Source organism: Nothoprocta perdicaria, unplaced genomic scaffold, assembly GCF_003342845.1.
Source record: "Nothoprocta perdicaria isolate Ctin4 unplaced genomic scaffold, notPer1 scaffold_14, whole genome shotgun sequence".
Classification (NCBI taxonomy): Eukaryota; Metazoa; Chordata; class Aves; order Tinamiformes; family Tinamidae; genus Nothoprocta; species Nothoprocta perdicaria.
This window is the reverse complement of record NW_020454538.1, coordinates 261813-280164: the sequence shown is the minus strand read 5'-3', so window position 1 is coordinate 280164 and position 18352 is coordinate 261813. Positions and strand designations below refer to the sequence as shown.

General features: G+C 37.4%; 1 long non-coding RNA gene across 2 annotated transcripts in view; it reads left to right on the top strand.

Annotated features, from left to right (window-relative positions):
* Window positions 1-16141: 16141 nt before the first annotated feature.
* The window catches only part of LOC112943061, a 51781-nt gene continuing 49570 nt past the window's right edge, over window positions 16142-18352 (top strand). For both annotated transcript variants that reach the window (XR_003248519.1, XR_003248518.1), the window contains exons 1-2: window positions 16142-16180; window positions 16925-17049. This is a non-coding gene — a long non-coding RNA (uncharacterized LOC112943061). The remainder of the gene's footprint in view (window positions 16181-16924; window positions 17050-18352) is intronic.

The following is an 18352-nucleotide window of genomic DNA, read 5'->3' as shown; positions in this document are numbered from 1 at the left end:
AAGAGGCAAAACAAAAAAGTGATGTGTTGTGAATACAGACCATAAGCTTTTGCTGTGAAACTCTATTTTCAGTAACTCTACAGCATTTGGAGGGCTGGGAGAGAATACAGGATTAGGAAAGTTCCTGTACTTTGGTGGTGATGAGGGTTGAGCCTGTTGCCTACTTACGATGTGGCCACTGTGCTTTGAGAAATCAAGGTTCTACCTTTAAAAACAAAGTGGGAGAGGAGAAGGAAATGGCTCTTCTGCGCTGCTCTGTGCAGTGAGATCTGCTGTGTGTGCTTCCCCGTGGGCAGGAGGAGGCATTTGTTTATCTGCCTTTTCGCTCAGCAGGGAACATGCTCCACTTGAACTTTTGAACAGTCTTTGAAGAGTCTACTTGAACAGTCTTTCATCTTAAGTATTACTCTTCTTTCATGCTCTCCCTAATGCAAAGGAGGAGGAGCAATGGGGGGAAACCCTACAAAGAATCAAAATGCCTTTAATATCAATTAAGATCATTCGTATGACTATTGCAGGGGAGTGTGATGGTGGGGTCCAGACTGGGCTCAGATTTTGGCCTAAAATTGAACTGGAGAAAGCATTTACTGTTTCCCCATCTTGGCATGTCTTCACCTTGTGCCAATGCTTAAAATGCTCTCAGCTGGCTCTGCCACTCATGATGGTGCCATGCACCCAGCAGCAGCTTCAGTAAGATGACTTACACCAGAACAGCTGCAGTTCCTTGAGAATTGTCACCCTCAAAAGACCCCAGCCGAGGTCTGTACGCTCTGGCAACATGTCCTTTTTCACCTTATGACTTGTTAAAAGACTCAGCAAAATTGCTATGATATTTACTCCAATATTTTATTAGATTTTTCCCTCTCTGACCCATACATCTATTCTGCCTAGTTGCATGCTTCCTGTTTTGCTCAGCTCTGTAAAACAGCTCTTCAACCTATTATAGGGTTGGTTCATGCTCCAGCTCCAAGCACAATGAAGCAGTGATGAGGAAGCATGGTCACAAAAAGGACAGTAAAGCTCATWTTCCACCCTTTAGACTTTATGAACCCAAGTTAATCTAGACTTGCTGAGCCAAAAAAAAACAGTCTCAGGCCTAGTACCTATTATAAGGAATAAAGGAACTAACATAGAGGATGCAGAACATACAGGAACTGCTCAGATGAATGTCAAGAGCTCTAGGCTACAAAAAGCTATCAGCATTTCTCCTTTAGCATGAGCCCATGAACTTGCTAGGTACTATGGCCTGCTGCATAGTAGCAGGTGTGAAACAACTTGGCAGCTGTAGATTTATAACAGCATATCTTTTTATATAGGCCACCTCCAGTTATTGCTCAAATTAAGCTATGCATTCCACTTCCTGACTGATGTTTATTTCTGGCTTGATATCCAATTAAATATTGTCAAAATAAAACCATTTACTGATGCCATGTGTTAATGTAAGCACTGCATTTAGTCTGTTCACTAATTTGGTGAGTTTAGATTAAGATGCAGTTCACATACTGAGAAAAAAAGCTGGAGCAAAATAACAGTTCTTTACCCTAAGCTCATACTTTCTCCAGCTGTGACACAAAACTAGACTCTTCTCTGCTGTTCACCTTCCCATGGACTTGTGCATCATCTGCAGAACATAATGCTATTCAGAGTACACTGCAAATCTTAGCCAGGAGAAGGCAGTTACTTCAAAATGTCTCCAGGGATTTATGTACTCCTGACATAGGATAAATGTTTGCAAGTTAGTTAAGACTGTCAACCTTTCCTTAGGACTTTTTTCCTTGTTAGTTGGCATTTTCCTTGAACATAACTCCCATATAATGGACCATAGTAAGGACTGTAAATTTAATTTTCTGGTATTCATTAATAGTCCTTTCCTGCATGCAGCTACTTATCTCCATGACTGTGAGGACCATCTGAAGCCATTAAAATAGCAGATTCTGCCAGAGAACTGCATTTTGTTTCATAACATTTTATTTCACTATAGCCATCCATATCTCATCTAAGCCAATCATACAGGCTTCTCTATCTAGTCCAACACTCCTGAGACTCAGGCGTGTCTTTCACTGACTAGAAAGGGAACTATGAGCTTAGATCAAGTGCCTACGATTTGACGAGGGTCTAACTTTGGAGAAGCCTACTTTTAATGATGGTGACTATACACTTAAATCCTACTTCTTCATTCTCCTCCCCAAAATTCCAAATTTAGCTGCCAGAGGGAAAAAAACATGTGTCAGAGATTTTAGTACATCTATTCATGCCTTCATTGTAGCTCTTAAATGGAGGTAATGAGTAGCTATTGATTTTGTACATTAGGTGGACTTCAGAGGAAAGAATGAAAAAAACCACTTTAATTGCTATGCAYCCTATTTAGATTAAAACCACATGTTAGACTAGTACCGTTTGTCTATACCTATGAAAAACATTACTGCCTTGATGAGAAAATATATTCTTGAGCTCTGTAATATCCAGAAAGCTACACTGCTACAAGCTACAAAATATCAGGAGTTGCATCATTTTACTTGGTCACAAGGAAAAAGGCGACGAAGCATGCAAGGTGCTTTGACTACTCTAAGCAGATGGAATGATTCTTGGATATYGATATAGCTCAAGGAATTTTCACACAATCAAAAACAGTTCAATTACCTTGGTTTAGCTGAAGTGATATCACTGATCAGACTAACCATGGCAACTCACTGTGAGAATGCTTAAGTTTTATTAGAAATGTGAAATAAATTGTAGTCATTTTGTTATTGGAAAGGATATCTAAGGACATGTATTCAATTTGCAACTAGGTGGCAAACAGCTTAGAAGCAAGCTAGGTACCTTGACAAGCAGGAACTGGATAAACTGCAGGACCTGATACTTAGGATTGGGTGAAAAGATTTGAGAATTAAACACCCAGCAACTAAAATATACAATGCAGGAGTAGGCTTAAACATACCTGAGGTAGATAAACCAACAGTGACTGAAAATTGAACGTTAAGGGCTTTAGCACCACTCACATTCCTACCTCAGCAGCTATGTTGCACTGTAGTCTGCACCACAAGCTCTCTCTGGCATCGTTATCCCTACTGCCTGGCTTACAGTGAGCTCAGGTACGCGCCTACTGCAGCCCCCTCCCTAGTAGCAGCATTGATCTTATAGAGTGAGAGATAAATTCACTTATGGAAGAGCATGTTAGCAGAATAGAGAAGCTACTGAACCTGTATGACTGTCCAACTATCTTCTACAAAGCAATTTCTGCAGGTTTGCTCCAGGCACATTGAAATTACAAAAGAAAGAGAAAGGAAAAAAAAAAAAAAAAAAAAAAAAACCCTGACCTGTCTGATTCTCCTGAAGTGGAAGTAAAGCTCCCTGTGAGGAATACCCTCCCAATAAGAACCTTGGAGGCCTTTGATTAGCAAAAAGGTCATTGATGGCTTAATGGCCAATTCCCAGGTGCCACATTAATGAAGGTAAACTCATTTAAGAGATTTGTGATAAGTAATTAGGCTACTGTATAACTGCTCCAGCATATTCGTCATCACTCCAAGGGCAAGGAGTGATTTCCTGTGTGAGYAATAATAGAGACTCATTAGTGTTTTCTGCCTGAGTGTTTTGGTGGCTGCTTCCTTTCTCCCCAGTATCTACCAACCTGTTTGTCAAAACCTGGAGTGCTATAAAGGAGAATAAAACTTCATGAATGACTCTTATAGAGGAGACACTTTGGAGGGAACTGTGCATTGTTAGCTGCACACCTTGGAGGGAAACTAGGGATGATTCAAAGGAAACCAGGAGCAATGTGCAGCACTCATTTCTACAGGGTAAGCACATCAGAGCCACAGGGTGAATCCACCAGYTGTAGGTACTCCATAAATAATGAAATAACAGTTAGTGRAACACCATGATTAGCAAAAGGAGTCAGGATAATAGTTCTATTTCTCCAATTTTACATGTTTCAAAGAAGCACTATTGACTCTTCTGTTCTTTGTGTAAGTTGTTCCACCTCCTGGGCAGTGCTACATGGAACACTACCATGAACTTGTACTAATGCATTAATCAACAGTCCYATCCAGGGACTCTCAGTTGCAAAATGCCATTCTTTCTGAGTGTGGGATTGTTCTGCTCTTTTTAGCTTGCAAACAGGTAAATGTACAGACTGTGCTTGTCTTYGAGGGTGCCTAAGGGAATCTCAGTGACAACCACAGGAGGCCAGAGGAAGAAAGATGAACAAAGACAATCCCTTCCTCAGAGGCTGAACTATGAAAGAAGAAAGGTAAAGAGCAGATGGCTTTACCAAGACCCAAAAAGAGAATAATAAAAGTAAGGATTACTATCCACATCTACTATTTCCCATCGAAGTTCCTTGTAAGTGGAATTTATGGCACAAAATCTACATGCCAAACCAAGGGAGTCCACTGAGTTTCCTGTTGATACCCATCCGCCTCCTGGTTCCAGGTCATCCTAGTTTGCAATTTCTTCTATTCAGAAACTATAGACTTACATGAATTTCCCTAATCATATTTCATATTTCTTTCATATTTTCTAGATTTCTTGTTATAGCTTACAAATGATGATGCATTCTATGCTCGCCTCAAGTAAAATTCATTTTTTGTAGCTTTTATTTTTTTTTGTTGCCCATGCCAAAAGTTGTCCTGAATGATCGAGGTTTACCTGCATTAAGCACCATAAATATTCATGATAGAGAAATTAATAGAGGAATAGTGAATACAGAGATATCATATTTAAGTTAGCAAGATCCTGAGTTGAAAATCATTGTTAAATTGGAAAGTAGTAGAATGAAATTTCGTGTTTCCTATTCTTATACTCTTTCCTAGATATATATTATGTAAAATATTGGAAACGGGATACTGGACTGATAGACTTTAGACTCCTTTAGCTCAGTCTTACACTTTCTCTGCCTCTTTTTGTGCAATTTCTGAAATATATTTTCCCTTCTATGTGTTTTTTTCCCTTCCTTACACAGCGAAAGCAATCAGAAGAATGGCAGGACAGTTATGTCCCAAATAGCTTCACTTACTAAATAAGACACTTCATTATGTTACTTGATGAACAGTATTGCTCTGAAGTATTTCAAGGAGCTTTTCAAATGCAGTTTCAGTGAACATCATAAAAGAAACAGAATGTATTTAAAAATCTACCACTGTATTCTTATACAACATCACTATTTTTAAAAATCTTTCTTCTCCGTCTTTCCAAATATTGTTCTTGCTTTCCTCTATTTTCTGTTTATCCACTATCTATCAATCACTCTCTGCTTTCCTCTGTTTTTTTTTGTCTACTAAGCAGGATATTTTTTCACTTGTTTGTGAGTGTTTTATTTTATTCATAGTGAAGAAGTCCCACGTCTTCTATACAAATAAGCAGCAGAACAACACAGAGGAAGAACCCACACTTTCTTTTGGCATAAATAAAAAAAATCCCATTGGTATCAATAGCAAAGAGCAGAGAATGAGTTATGGAAAGAGCCTGAGGATTTTCGAAGACATTTGTCCCTTCTGTAGTTTCACAGATGCATTCCTTTTCTTTCACATTTGTTTGTTTCTTCTCTTTCTGACAGTGTTGGTGTCCCTCTGTTTTCCCCCGAGGGAATGAAGTCTCCAAAGCCATTTGTTTCTGTCTGGCAGGTTTGTAACCATGTAGATGACGAGCATTCTGGACAAGTAACAGCATAAAATTTCTGTAAAAGGGCAGGAATTGAGAAATAAGCATTTGGCAAACAGATTTTTGGTTTGATCAATAGATACATTAGTTTGACATCTTGGGCTTACTGACTGGATGAGTAGAAGGTTGAAAGCAGAAAGCTACATTTATGAAGAAAAAAACACACATAGCCAAAATTATTAAAACATACAACTCCAAGACTTGTAAATATCATACTATCATAAAGTTATCACACTATTTACCTTCAGAACCTAACCAGCTTAAAGGGCTTATGGATCCTGTATAATAAGTAGAAAAGCAGGCAATTCAGGRGGCTGTACTTAGAACACTGAAGTARAAGACATTGCAGATTACAGTCAAATTAATTACAGTCAAAGACCTAAAACAGGAACAAAGAATATTATGTCCTGTACAACTAAACAGATGMTAGCAAAATTGCTTCTTTTGTTCTCAAAACCTATGAATCTATGAGCTTGYTCATGGGAAGTGATTAGTGTTGTTCATGGATGCTGGATCAATGCTCTATGCWGTTCTTATGCAAACGTGAGTTAGGAAGTAGAGGTGCATGGACCTCTTACTTCCCTTTTGCTTGGAGTTCAGTTTCACCAGTAGATATATTCACCAGTCAGATATATTGAGCAAGAAAGGTTCAGTATTACGAAGTTATTTTTCAGAGCTGTGCTTCATATCAAAGTTCAGTCCTAATCCAATCACTGTTATATTTGCAGAGTTAAAATTTCACTCCTGGAGATCTTTCCTTGTGTAGACATTTCCATGCATTTGAAATGGGAGTTTTAAACAGAACATTAACTTCTACACACATGAAGAGGCACATCTGAGGGCATAGAAGCATTCAGCGCTGATCACAGTAACAAAAATATTACTGCTAGGTTTTCTCCATGGATTGTTATTTAGTTTCATGCATCACAACATTTATTCTGTTCTATCCCCTCACACAACACAAATTAGCTTTGAAAATTCTTTCAATGGTTTTCTGCAATGTGTTTTTAAAAGCTCTCCACCTCAATGGCAGACAGGAATTTAGCTTTGGCAGAAGGTTTTAGGGCTTTCACTACTTGCATAACTATACCTGGCATTTTCTACTATTGCTCTAGGCAGGGATGGGTATGAGGATGTTCCTACCAACATTTCTAATAAAAAATGAGCAGTGGTTTCAGGTTTGCTTGTGGTGAACCCTAAAGAACTGCATTTTTTTACATCTTTACAACTTTACATCTGTTTCTGTTTCACATACGGACCAAGAAGAGGAAATCTACTTTTCTTCTTTGAAAGTAGTAATCTAGATGGTAGTTTTTGTTGTCTTTGAGTGGGTAAACTCAAAGTCTGTTTGTTAACCATACTGATGGGAAAACAACACACTTCCCAAGGAAATCTGAGTCAAATGAGATCATTTTGCAGAAGGAAAATATTCTGAATAAAGAATGAAATCTTTTGGGACAATTTATCCTGCTGAAACAGTAGTAAAATGGAACGAGGAGGTGATGTTGCCTAGGAATGGAGGCTCTTAAAATCCTTGTAACCAAAGCATTGAGAAAAAATGTAACATTGAGAAAAAAAACAGAAATTAATTCAACAAGCTCAAGTAAAAAGCTTTCAAATGATAAAATGGTCTAAAATCATGTTGACCTCAGCAGTATGTGCAGYAATTTCAATTAAAAAATACTTGATTTTGATAAGTCTAATTTTATCTCTGAAGTTGTAATAAAATAACCTTTTAAATAAAATGTGTAGTAAAGTCTTTCAATTTTCTTCTCAATTAAAATATTTTGGAATTTGCAATGCAGATAAGTCTTGGTATTTGCACATTTCTATCACAAATGATAATGAAAGGATATTTCAAAATGCTCAATCTGTCTAGGATAAGCATGGGATTCTCCAGTTAGCTCCAATTACAATATGGTGAAAGAAGTTATTACTACTTGAAATCAACTATATTAGGTCATATAGAAAGAACTAATCAACTGACATGCTATGTCTAACATGATATAAAACATACAATTTTGTCCATGAACAAATTGTTTCGGATTTGTTTCAAAATGAGCAAAGAGTTAAAGTTAGGATTATTCCTTTCTTTTTTTCTTATTTTTTTCCTTTTTTTTTTTTTCTCTTCTATTTGGGTCCATGCTTAATAGTTTATTACAATGAGTTTCAAAGCTGTTTTGTTGGTTGTTTTTATTTTCTTAGTACAAAACAAAGGGTATTTCTAAAACAAAGTAATACAAAACCACAGAGAAAAAGCAAATCCTTTTGCTTTGAAAATGATGGGAAGGAGACACGTAATTTCATCTCTCCTTCAGTACTGTAAAATAGCCGTAGCAGCAAGAAAAAGACCAATTATTATGTTACCAATTGTCTAACCAATAAAATTGATAATCCATTACTGATGGCTCATACTATTTTTAAGTATGTACAGGCTCGAGGCTTTGGCAGTAGCAGCAAAAATAAGCTTGATCAAAATAGTTTATTTCTTCCAGAACAGGACACATCCGGTCTCCTTTCACTCAAAAATATGTGAAGATATTACAGATATTAAGTGAGAGAATCCTCTGTTCAAACAGACTAACATACCAAGTAACAGCATTAAGGAAAACAAACAAACAAACAAAAAAACCCCAAACAATAGGTATACAGTTTATTTTAATGACTATGAAATAGTACTTATATATGAACAGAGGGTAAGAGTGATCAGTTTGTCATACCTAGCTATGAAGAAAAAGTGTGCTGGTACAACTAATTTTATTGCACTCTTACATGTGATAAAAAGACTCTTCTGTAATCACTTATGGCCAATTCTTGACATATTCCAGCTACGTCCTAGACCCGTAATCTCCTGGTTAGTAATTTCACAGGCTCTCTAGACTGATCTTGCAATATTTGATCACCATCACAGCTACAACGTTTTTCCTTAAATCCACTCAGAATTTGCTGTGTTGCAGCTTAGCTGTCTAGCACATTGGATCCTGAATTTAACTGGAGTAGCAACCACAAGTGTTGCAAGGACAAATTTGTTGCTACCTTGTTCGGTGTCTGTGGGACTGGTCTACAACTAGTTAATGTTACGAGTAACTTCCCTCTCTCCTGCAAAAGAGATGCTTATTTGAAGAAATAAGCTTTGCAAGTCCCAGGAATTTATTATGCATGCCACTCTCTCTGGGAAAAAAAATGATTTGGGCAGTTGAATGAGCAGAGCTTTAACAACAAGCAGCCTTCTACTCATCAGAAGATATTACTCCTGAGCAGTATTCTGGGCAGCAAACTATTATCCGAAATGGAGCAGCTGCTGTAGAACTGTGTCTGTGAAAAAAAAAAGAACCTAAGTGCATTYGTATTTAATATTCATTTCTGCCTCTGTTGCAGAAAGAGATCCTGCACGGTTGTATGTACATAGAAAAATTATTACACAAGGGAATATCTCAACACTAATAAATCTGTGTAGGACAGAAGGCATCTGGCTCTCTTAGTGTCTTTCCCAGAGTAGTGCCAATGAAAGCTGATTTCTCAGCCATTAGTATTTGCTAAAATTTTTCTCCTGTCATCAGTAAAGCAAGGTTATTTCAGATGTGGCACAGGATTACTGTGTGCTTCTCACCCTGTTAATTTTTTATATTATCACTCACTTTCTCCAAACATTGTCCACAGAAATATTTTGGTTGTCTGCTCTTATCCTACAGAAACAGGARTTTTTATGGCATTCAAAATGATTTCCTTTCACATAGCCTGAAATTATGATAATAGGCTGCCTCAGTTTCCCTTCTCTCATGCAATACCAGCCAAAAAAAAAAAAAAGTGAGGAAACTTCACAACTAGCTTGTGAAAAGAGTGAAGTGATTTAGCAACTTAAGCAATTTAAGTTTCCCACATCAGAGCACAGCAAACAAATTTAAGTTTCCTACTGCAGTAACTTATACAGCTTCATTTATCCACAAGCAAGAGAAAAGCTCTGGTCTCTTTTCTAAGAGAACGAAGAAGAGTCTTCCAGGATTCAGATGTCTGAAGTGGGTTGGGGAACTGGCTTCCCATTTTACTCCTCTGATTAGAAAGGGAGTGTAGAGAACAAGCTCAGCTGAAGACATTTATCCTCAGATATCTATGCTAAGTGTAGAAAAGTTTGTCCATTGAATGTACACTGGTTAGTCACTAAATGCAGTTGATGTCTCAGAGAGGGGAGAAAGAACAAGAAATACGCTCATTTGCAGTGATTCAGACCTTATTTTGTAATTCTCTTTAGAAGTTGAAARTGTACAGGTCTTTGTCTGTTACATATCAAATGATGACTGAGTCCTGGGCACCTCAGTTTCAGTGGGAGTGAGGAAAAACCCTCCCAAGTGAGGTAAGGACCCAAGTGAGTGGAGTCAGGCCCTAGAGGTTGTAGCAGCTTAGGAGGATACTTGATATTAGGAGGATATTGTCTGCAGCAAAATCACATATTGAATAAGCATTGAACAAGACCCTTTGGTATTTCACAGCTGTTTTTCCAATAAGGAGATAACCTCCATAATCCCGACTTAATCACGGTGCAGAGAATTCAGCACAAGAGCAGGGTGCTTCAAAAGGCAAAGCCAAGGTCCACTCTGGTTTCTAAGAGCTAAAAGATTTTAAGAAAGAAAATATTAAACATTAGAAAATATAAGGCAAATTCAGGGTCTTCCACATTCCTGTTGGTGCACCCTGCAAGTGTTTAATTCATTTTTTTCCAACAAGTTCTGAGAAAGCTGTAAGTAACTGGAATTTGTTCCCTCTCCTTATTCCATCAAAGTAATAAAGTAATCAGAATTAATATATCAGCCTGGACTAATTGTCATTAAAAAAACATGAATTAGTCTTATTCCATTTTGGTAGGTCTTCTTCCAAAGTTCCTACTGTACCAATGCAGTGAGCTTAAAAAAACAAACAAACAAACAAAAAAAAAACAACAACAAACTTGAAGTGGAGCTACTTTGTGGGATTTTTGAGGTAAAACACATAGTGGTCCCAGGTCCTGCCATGCCTCAGTACTTTAGAAACTGTGAAATTGCAGGTTAAAGGAAGGCAGCACAAAAGGGGGTGGTGGGTGTGGGTCACTTGAGAGGGCTGCACAGGTGGTGCCCATCACACACCTGAATTTATAACGGTCGCAACCCAGTTTAAACGGCCATGCATGGGTTTGAACTGCCCCGCGCCGGTTTAAACCGCTCTCGTCAACGGTCGCGTTCGAACTGCCCCGCGCCGGTTTAAACSGTCCTCGTCAACGGTCGCGCCCGCGTTCGAACTGCCCCGCGCCCGTTTAAACGGCCCCGTTAAGCTCTGCAGCGCTGTTCGTGGGGACTGCAGAGGCGAGTGGCAATGATGCAGCATCCCGGGTGACATTTCCCCGTTTCCCTCCTCTCTCTCCGCTTGCTGGAGTTTCTCCTTGCCCGGCCCCGTCGCGCCGAGCCTGGCACGGCGCCTTGTAGCGGCGACCCGCTGCCGCAGGAAGCAGCGCCCCGGTTCGGTCCAGCCCTGGGAGCGCAAAGGTTCCCTTGGGTGAGTCARGAAAACTGGGGGGTACTGGAGAGGTGGGGAGGGTGTCCCCACCGGGAGAGTTTCAGGCAGTTATTTAACGACCATGGAACACTGTTGGGCTAGAGACACTCTCACCTAGCTCCTTTCTGTTGTCAGTAAATAAAATGAGACAAAAGGGTGTCACTGCTAAAAGTTATGTGATATACATGAGATATATATATATACATATGGATATACATGAATTCTGTTTCAGTCGAAGTTTTTACTATTTTTAAATATGGAATTCTAAGCCTGTAAAGTTGAAAGTCTTTGTGTGASTTTATGATACTCATAGAGGAAGCATGGGTTTAAGTTTGCAGTTTCATTATTTTTGTGGAGACAATCAGCATGAAAACCTGGTCAAGCTTTCTTTAAAGACCCTAAAGAAGTAAAGACATTGAAGATGCTTATGTTATAAAGCATAGATTTCCTCTCGAATGTAAAAYTGTGTCTCTTATTCGCTTTTCCTTGCAGGAAATCCTTAAATGATAAGGAAACTAAATAATTGAATTAGGTGTGCTAATAACTTGTTTTGGGGTTGTTTAGTGGCACTGCTTAAAAGAGTGAAGAGTGAATATTTTTCAATATCTGCTTTCTTATTATTTGGAAAAAAACAGGACAGAGTACATGGATCATATRTAGAAATGGATAACTATGACTTAGTGCTGAGTAATGAAATTTAGTAGAAGTTTAAGGAGTTAGGATTGGTGATCTTCGTGTTCCACCATCTCCACTTAGCTGTTCCTGTTGATAATGGCAGGAAAGTGCTTAGAGCTACTCATGGAGGTAAAAAGAAAATGGAAAAAAATCCCTGAAAAAAAAATCATGAGGTGGTTGTCTTAAGTTTCACCATGTTACTGAGATGGTTTCTGTGTTCTACGTGTGCTTTTGCTGGACTTGAATATCTARATACAATGATGAAATTGTACAGAGTTACTTTAGGTAACATTCTCCCTAATTCTGGGAAATCCCCCTACCACATATCTGTATTTTCACAACAAAGCCATCAGAAAGGTTGCTGATACATTATTGTACTTCCTTGCCTGGAATATCATTTAATTGGGAAATTAGTATTAGGCATCAAATATGCAGCAGACAGGCAAACTTTTTTTTTTTTCCTTTTACTTTTTTTCCCCCTCTTTTCTCTGAAGTTACTAGAAACTGGAATATGAAATAGTAATAAAAATTAGCCAAGACTAGCATTTCCAGTAATCAACTTGTTAGTTGTGGCATAATTAATTGATTTTGCTATGGAAATGTGGCCATTTTCCCTCAGAATTGGAGGTTCAAGTTGCCAAATTCTCTCCCACTCTTATACTCTCCAATGGGCCATGTACTTCATTGTTGTTTAAGAATGCCCATGTCACRGCATAAATGATTTGGATTGGAATTGTTTTCAAAGCATAATTAATTGATCTTTTAAGTGATTATTTGCATTGTTCCATCATTCATTCAAGCCAAGCAGTAGTATATTTGTAATACACCCAATCTACATTGTTACCTTCTATTTTACTGTTTGTAAGACAGATCAGTGTAACCAAGTCAGCTACAYTTACTGGCACTTTTTGTCTTCAAGCCCATCACTGCATATTGTTGTGGATTAACATCCTTGACCAAGTCAATCCTTTAGACTTATTGTTGAGGATAAAATTTGATGATGCTGTGCAAATTACTAATGTTCAGGTACAGTACTCATACTTTTAAATTGATTCTTATGCTAGTGTTGCTCTCAGGGCATGARAGAGATTTAGGGCTTTCTAAAAATGAATGAAAGATGAGAAATAAAATAAGCCTGGAGGGTCAAGTGCCTTAAATATTTTGGGATCACAACAGGATACAGACTTCCAGCTGCTCCCTCCTTGTTCTTCACTTTGCTATGGATTACTCCAAAGCCTTTTGTGTTTCAGTACAAGTTTACTAATCAGAAGCTTGAAGTACTTGTAAGCAGGTCTCACTTTTTCTCCTCTAAAACAGGTAATTGATTATTTCAGATCAAGTTGCATGGAGTTCATGTCGTGTGCAAGGTGGTGCTCCAGAAAATAACAGTGAATGAGGTAAAGGCCTGCCAGGCTGGTCTTTCAGGTTTGTGTATCCAGGTACAAAATGGAAAAGAGCTTTAGTTACAGAAGTTAGGTGGAAAAGTAGGCATTTTTTTAACACTACCWTTTCTGGGTTGGAATAGAGATAACACATCTATTATACTTCTATTATATTTCTACAGGGGACTAGGTGAAGTAACTGAAGAAAAGCATTTTTAGCAGTTGATCTTTGCTAAGGAAATTAAACTTGGACAACCATGTTATGCCCACTTCACTGTAAATCTCTGCCTCCAACCTCTCTCTAGTTTCTGAACTTGTCAATAGCATTAATTTCAAAGACACTAAACTTCTGTAACTCTTCTACAATAGAAAGCTGGAGTTAGGGAATGAGTTTCTAAGTAAGAGACGATATAATAAAGTACTAGTTTTGGACACCAGGAAATTGCCTCGTCACAAATAATTCTTACTGAGGAACCTTTGAATGGAAAGCTGACTTTGGAGCTCACAGCTGTTGTTTCATGGTGCATTTGTGACTCTTAGGTACTATTACTATATAATTACATATAGTAATATGAGAATTACATATAGTATTACATATTACTATATAATTTGCATGTAGAGGTGATCGTGAGTATTCAAGTACTACAGCAATAGGAAAGGAAGTAGCTTCCAAGTTGCTCAACATATTTCTTTGTTTTTGCAGCCTTTGAGTGTTTACTTCATCTATGGATGAGCTCTTAATGCGAGTCAGAGTCCCTTAAAAGCTTTCTATTAAGCTTCTAGAAATCTTTGTATTCCATTAGTCACTAACTGCAGTTGAAGTGGAGCTGTCTTGAGTTATGCTTGTGCATGCTGCAATTAATTTCTGGCATTAATGAGAAAAAGGGTAACCTAATGTACAGCACACTTCCTTTTTGAATTTTTTTTCCTATTGACTTGCAAATGACTCAAGTACAAATACAGTATAAAAAAAAGCTGTCATTCTGATATAGGCAGCTTCATAGAATTCATTATAATGCTTCAGATTTAATGTATCAGCGYGTTACAGAACCAATAACCAGTTACCTGAAAGCAAGGACTTAATTCTCTGAAGCTGATAGGCAGATGTTGTTCTTAATCTGGTAAACAAAGTGAAAGTGGCTGGTTCAAAGATTTGGCATTAGAATACAAAGTAATACAGGATAGGAATCTATGGAGGAGCCCTTGTTTTAAGGCAGTGCTAATTCTCCTATTGCAGTAAAAACATTTTGATATTTTAACATTGGAAACATTTATCTTGACAGCACTGATAGTGCCTTCTTTCAGGAAACCATATAAACAAGGTGCAATGTGATTTTTAGTGAAGTGAGGTGTGAAGGGTGCAATATATTATGTATATAAAGGAACATAAACTTAYCCTGCCTTACTACTAAAGGAGAGAAGCATTGTTCTGCATCTGGAGTAAAAGGGATAGAAATTGTTGTTTTTTTTAAATATTTCATATCTGAAGACACTTTCATAAGACTGGGATTCGGGAAAGATCATGATTAAAGTAGTAATTCTTTCCACAGGAAAGGAACTTCTAAAAGTTAGGTTCTTGTCTTAGGTGAAATTCTATTTCCTGAGAGTTTCGGAACCTTTGGAGGAAAAAAGATCTCAGCCTAAATATTAGTTTTTATACAAGGCTAGAAGGAAAAGATGTTGAGGATTCATAGCTATTAAGAGCTAAATGTTATTTCTTTCCAATTAACTTGCTTAGAGTATAGTGAAATAAATGGTAGTGTTAAGCATTGTGTCAATAGCTGATGAAAAATCTATGTATTATGGGAATTAATTTGTATAGTGCATTTCACTTGAGAGAATAACAGGCTGTTGAGACAGTAATTTGAGAGAGATTAAACTGTTAAATCTCCAAGTTTTTTTCTAGTCCTGATCTTCAGCAAATCACTTAAATGACTTCTRTTAGGTCCACCAGCTCCAAAATTATTATGGGTATGTTTTAATGAACTTGTAAAGTATTTCAGTGGGTTGGAAGAGAAATGTTACAAAAATCTAAGCATACAAGATAAATTAATTGAGGTTCTCTCTAAGATGATATAGWACAGAGGCATAGTTATGTAAAAAGTATATTGGAGACATTCTGAATGTTTTCACTTGCACTGCAGAAATCTGTGCTTATAGAGAAGATAAGCCCATGTAAATGGTAATGTATGAGTTAGGAAAAGAAGAAAACTGAGTTCTGAACACGTTAAACTCAGTAGAACACAGTGCAGAATTGGCAAACATTTGGCCAGAATGCCCAGAAATGGTCAAAATTTGGGAATAGCTGTATTCTTGTAGTTTTGGGTGTAAATAGTTTAATGCTGGATGCTACAGGGCTATGACACAGCTATGCCATTTATATACTGGAGAAAAGTGGTGTGTGTTACTATGTGCCAATCTAGATGAGAGGCAGGCTAATATTAGTAGTCTTTAATATCTCTTCACAAAACCAACAAGCTGCTCTCTTGAAAAAACATCTTTCAAGAAAGTTAAGCTTGTCTATAGTTTTTTTTGAGTTGTGTTTTGAGGTGGGGATGGGGGGAGGAGAGGGACAAGTGAAAAGCTGATGACTGGCAGTATGTGAAAGATGAGGCAAACAGATAATAACATGCCTTAAGCTGATATTAGCTAATAATTGATAAAATAGACCAGAACTGCTCTGTGCAGGATGCCAAAAAGGAAGAAAATGATCAAAACTAATGTCATCATCATTAAGTACAGAGGGAACAGTGCCCTAATGTTGACCAAGGAATCACCAAGACTTCAAAAAAAAAAAAAAAAAACAGCTTGAGCTCTGATGTGTGTGTGATTTATTTACCTATGTTTTATAAATTCAGAATTTACTTGATCTAAACTTTGACATTTCTTTCCRCTTTCAGCAAAACGGATCTTACAAAGTCCAGCTACAAACATCAAAGGTGAGGTTTAACTAGAGCAGATTTATCAATTTTGTACTATTTTTTTGTGCTGGAGAGGATTTCATTTTAAAAGATGGACTAAAGGAGATTATAATACTTGAACTCGCAGAGTATTTGTGATAATTTAGCTTCCCTCCACCTCCAGATGTGTGTTCTCTTCTATTGCAGAAACCTCCAGAGTGAAATAGAAGCAGATGTCTGTATACACAACTGTCTTTTGGGGCTGGCAGTAACCTAGCTATATTCAATGTGCGAAAATTCCCTCAAATCCTTAGTGTTGTRCAGAGCATGTGAACAATTTTAATTCTCATATAACAACATAGTCAAGCTCATTCTCTGACCAAGTTAAACATTAAAGTATAATAAAGTAATAATAGAAGTCATTGTATGTGTTATAATTCACTGACTGAATTACACAGCAAGCATTCAGAACCCGATTTAACTGATAAGTTTCCTTTAATAAGAAGAAATAATATTACTTTGAACAAAAACAACACATTATAGAATTTACAAAAAAKTATTTTTAAATATTATCTCCTGAAATCACAAAAAAAGAGAAATTGAAATACCTCAAATGGTCTGAAAGAAAAATATCAGAATGAAATCTTACTGCTGTCCAATATGCAAATGTCACTCTGAAGGCCTTTATATCACTAAAAGTGGGTTTTACCCTTTGACCTTATTGAAAGAGAATAATGAAAATGAAAAACTAAAGATTCACTCAAGCCTATTTCCTTCCTCTAGGCCACTGTGGTTTCATAATTCTAGATTTTACTTGCAATATCACCTGAGGAGTTTAKAGTGCAGATTCAGAAGTGGTCACCTTTCTCTCTCTGCCTCAAGGACATAGCTTCAATTTGCATACACAAGTAGGTACTTATTGCTAGTTGTGCTTAGAACATCTCTATTCTTTATCTTATAGAAATGTGGAAAGGTACCCACATGTGAATGTTTAGGGTATAAATGTGCTTCTGAAGGGAATATAGCAGAATGAGGTTGGTGATGAGCTCATCTGGAAGATCATATGAGACTAGTGAAGGAGACAGATTGTTAAGTAAGACTAGTCCAAGGAAGAGACAGCACTTGTATTAATTTGTTCAGTCTGGCTGTGTTAGTGCAGTGCTTCATCTGAAGCTGTGGACTTAATTTACTTGCTGTTTGAAAAAAAAAAAAAAAAAAAAAAACACCCTTTACTGAAGCCATGTACTTTATTTTCTGTTATAGTTGTGCTTCCAGGTTTCCACTCCAGAATTAGTCAGTGTGGAGATAGTGATATGCCCATTTGATTATTTTTGAATTGCTGAGTTCATTATCTTTCCACTGACCATTCAAGTCCCCTCACAGGCTTGCCATTCTTTCTCTGGAGTTCCTGTCATTTCCAGGCTTGTGGCTATATGGAAAGTAATGTATATGAATAGGAGTATAATCTGCTTGCTAATATTACTCTTCACAGTGAGCATTTTAAGTTCCTCAGCACAGAAGAAAAGGAAAACTGAACTGTTTGATCAGAGTTGTTGCTTGTCAAAAACATTTGTCTACAGTGGCAAAAGCACAGAATGTCCTGTCTCAGTGTGAATTTTTCTTTATTGAAAATGACCAAAAGTTTTTAAATAATAAAGGAGTGTGGGTTAAGAGTGTGTGTGGGGGGGGGGAAGGGGGGGGGGAAATCCATGGATAGAATTTTGGGCAACAAAACAGAATTGTCATTTAAGTTTGACTTTTGGAAATAACCAGATGTGCTCCTTGCAGCAAATATGTTTTCAAAGAGTGACCTATAAAGCGTGCTTGTGACCCCGAACTGCTAGAAAGTAAATTTCTCTAACATAAAAGGGTGACTTTTTCTTTTTACCCTTTAAAACAATCAGGAGACCTGAAGCAATATTGATTTCAGTTGAAASACTGGAGCAAGAAAGCACATAATGGTATGTGAGGGAAGTGAGCCAGTTGCATTTTTGCAGATTTGGTGGAGAGCTTTCTTTAATCTGCTGTTATTTACATGGTAATTTTGTGTTCAAAATACTTTTTAATTATGTTTTGAAGTGATTCAACATTATTGGCAGTGGAGGAAACTATTTGGCCTATGCAGTAGGGGATGGCTCTTTACAGCAGATGGGTGAGCTGCTCACAAATAGTTAAGGAAAAGATTGTCCTTATTTCTTCATCTCACGCTGG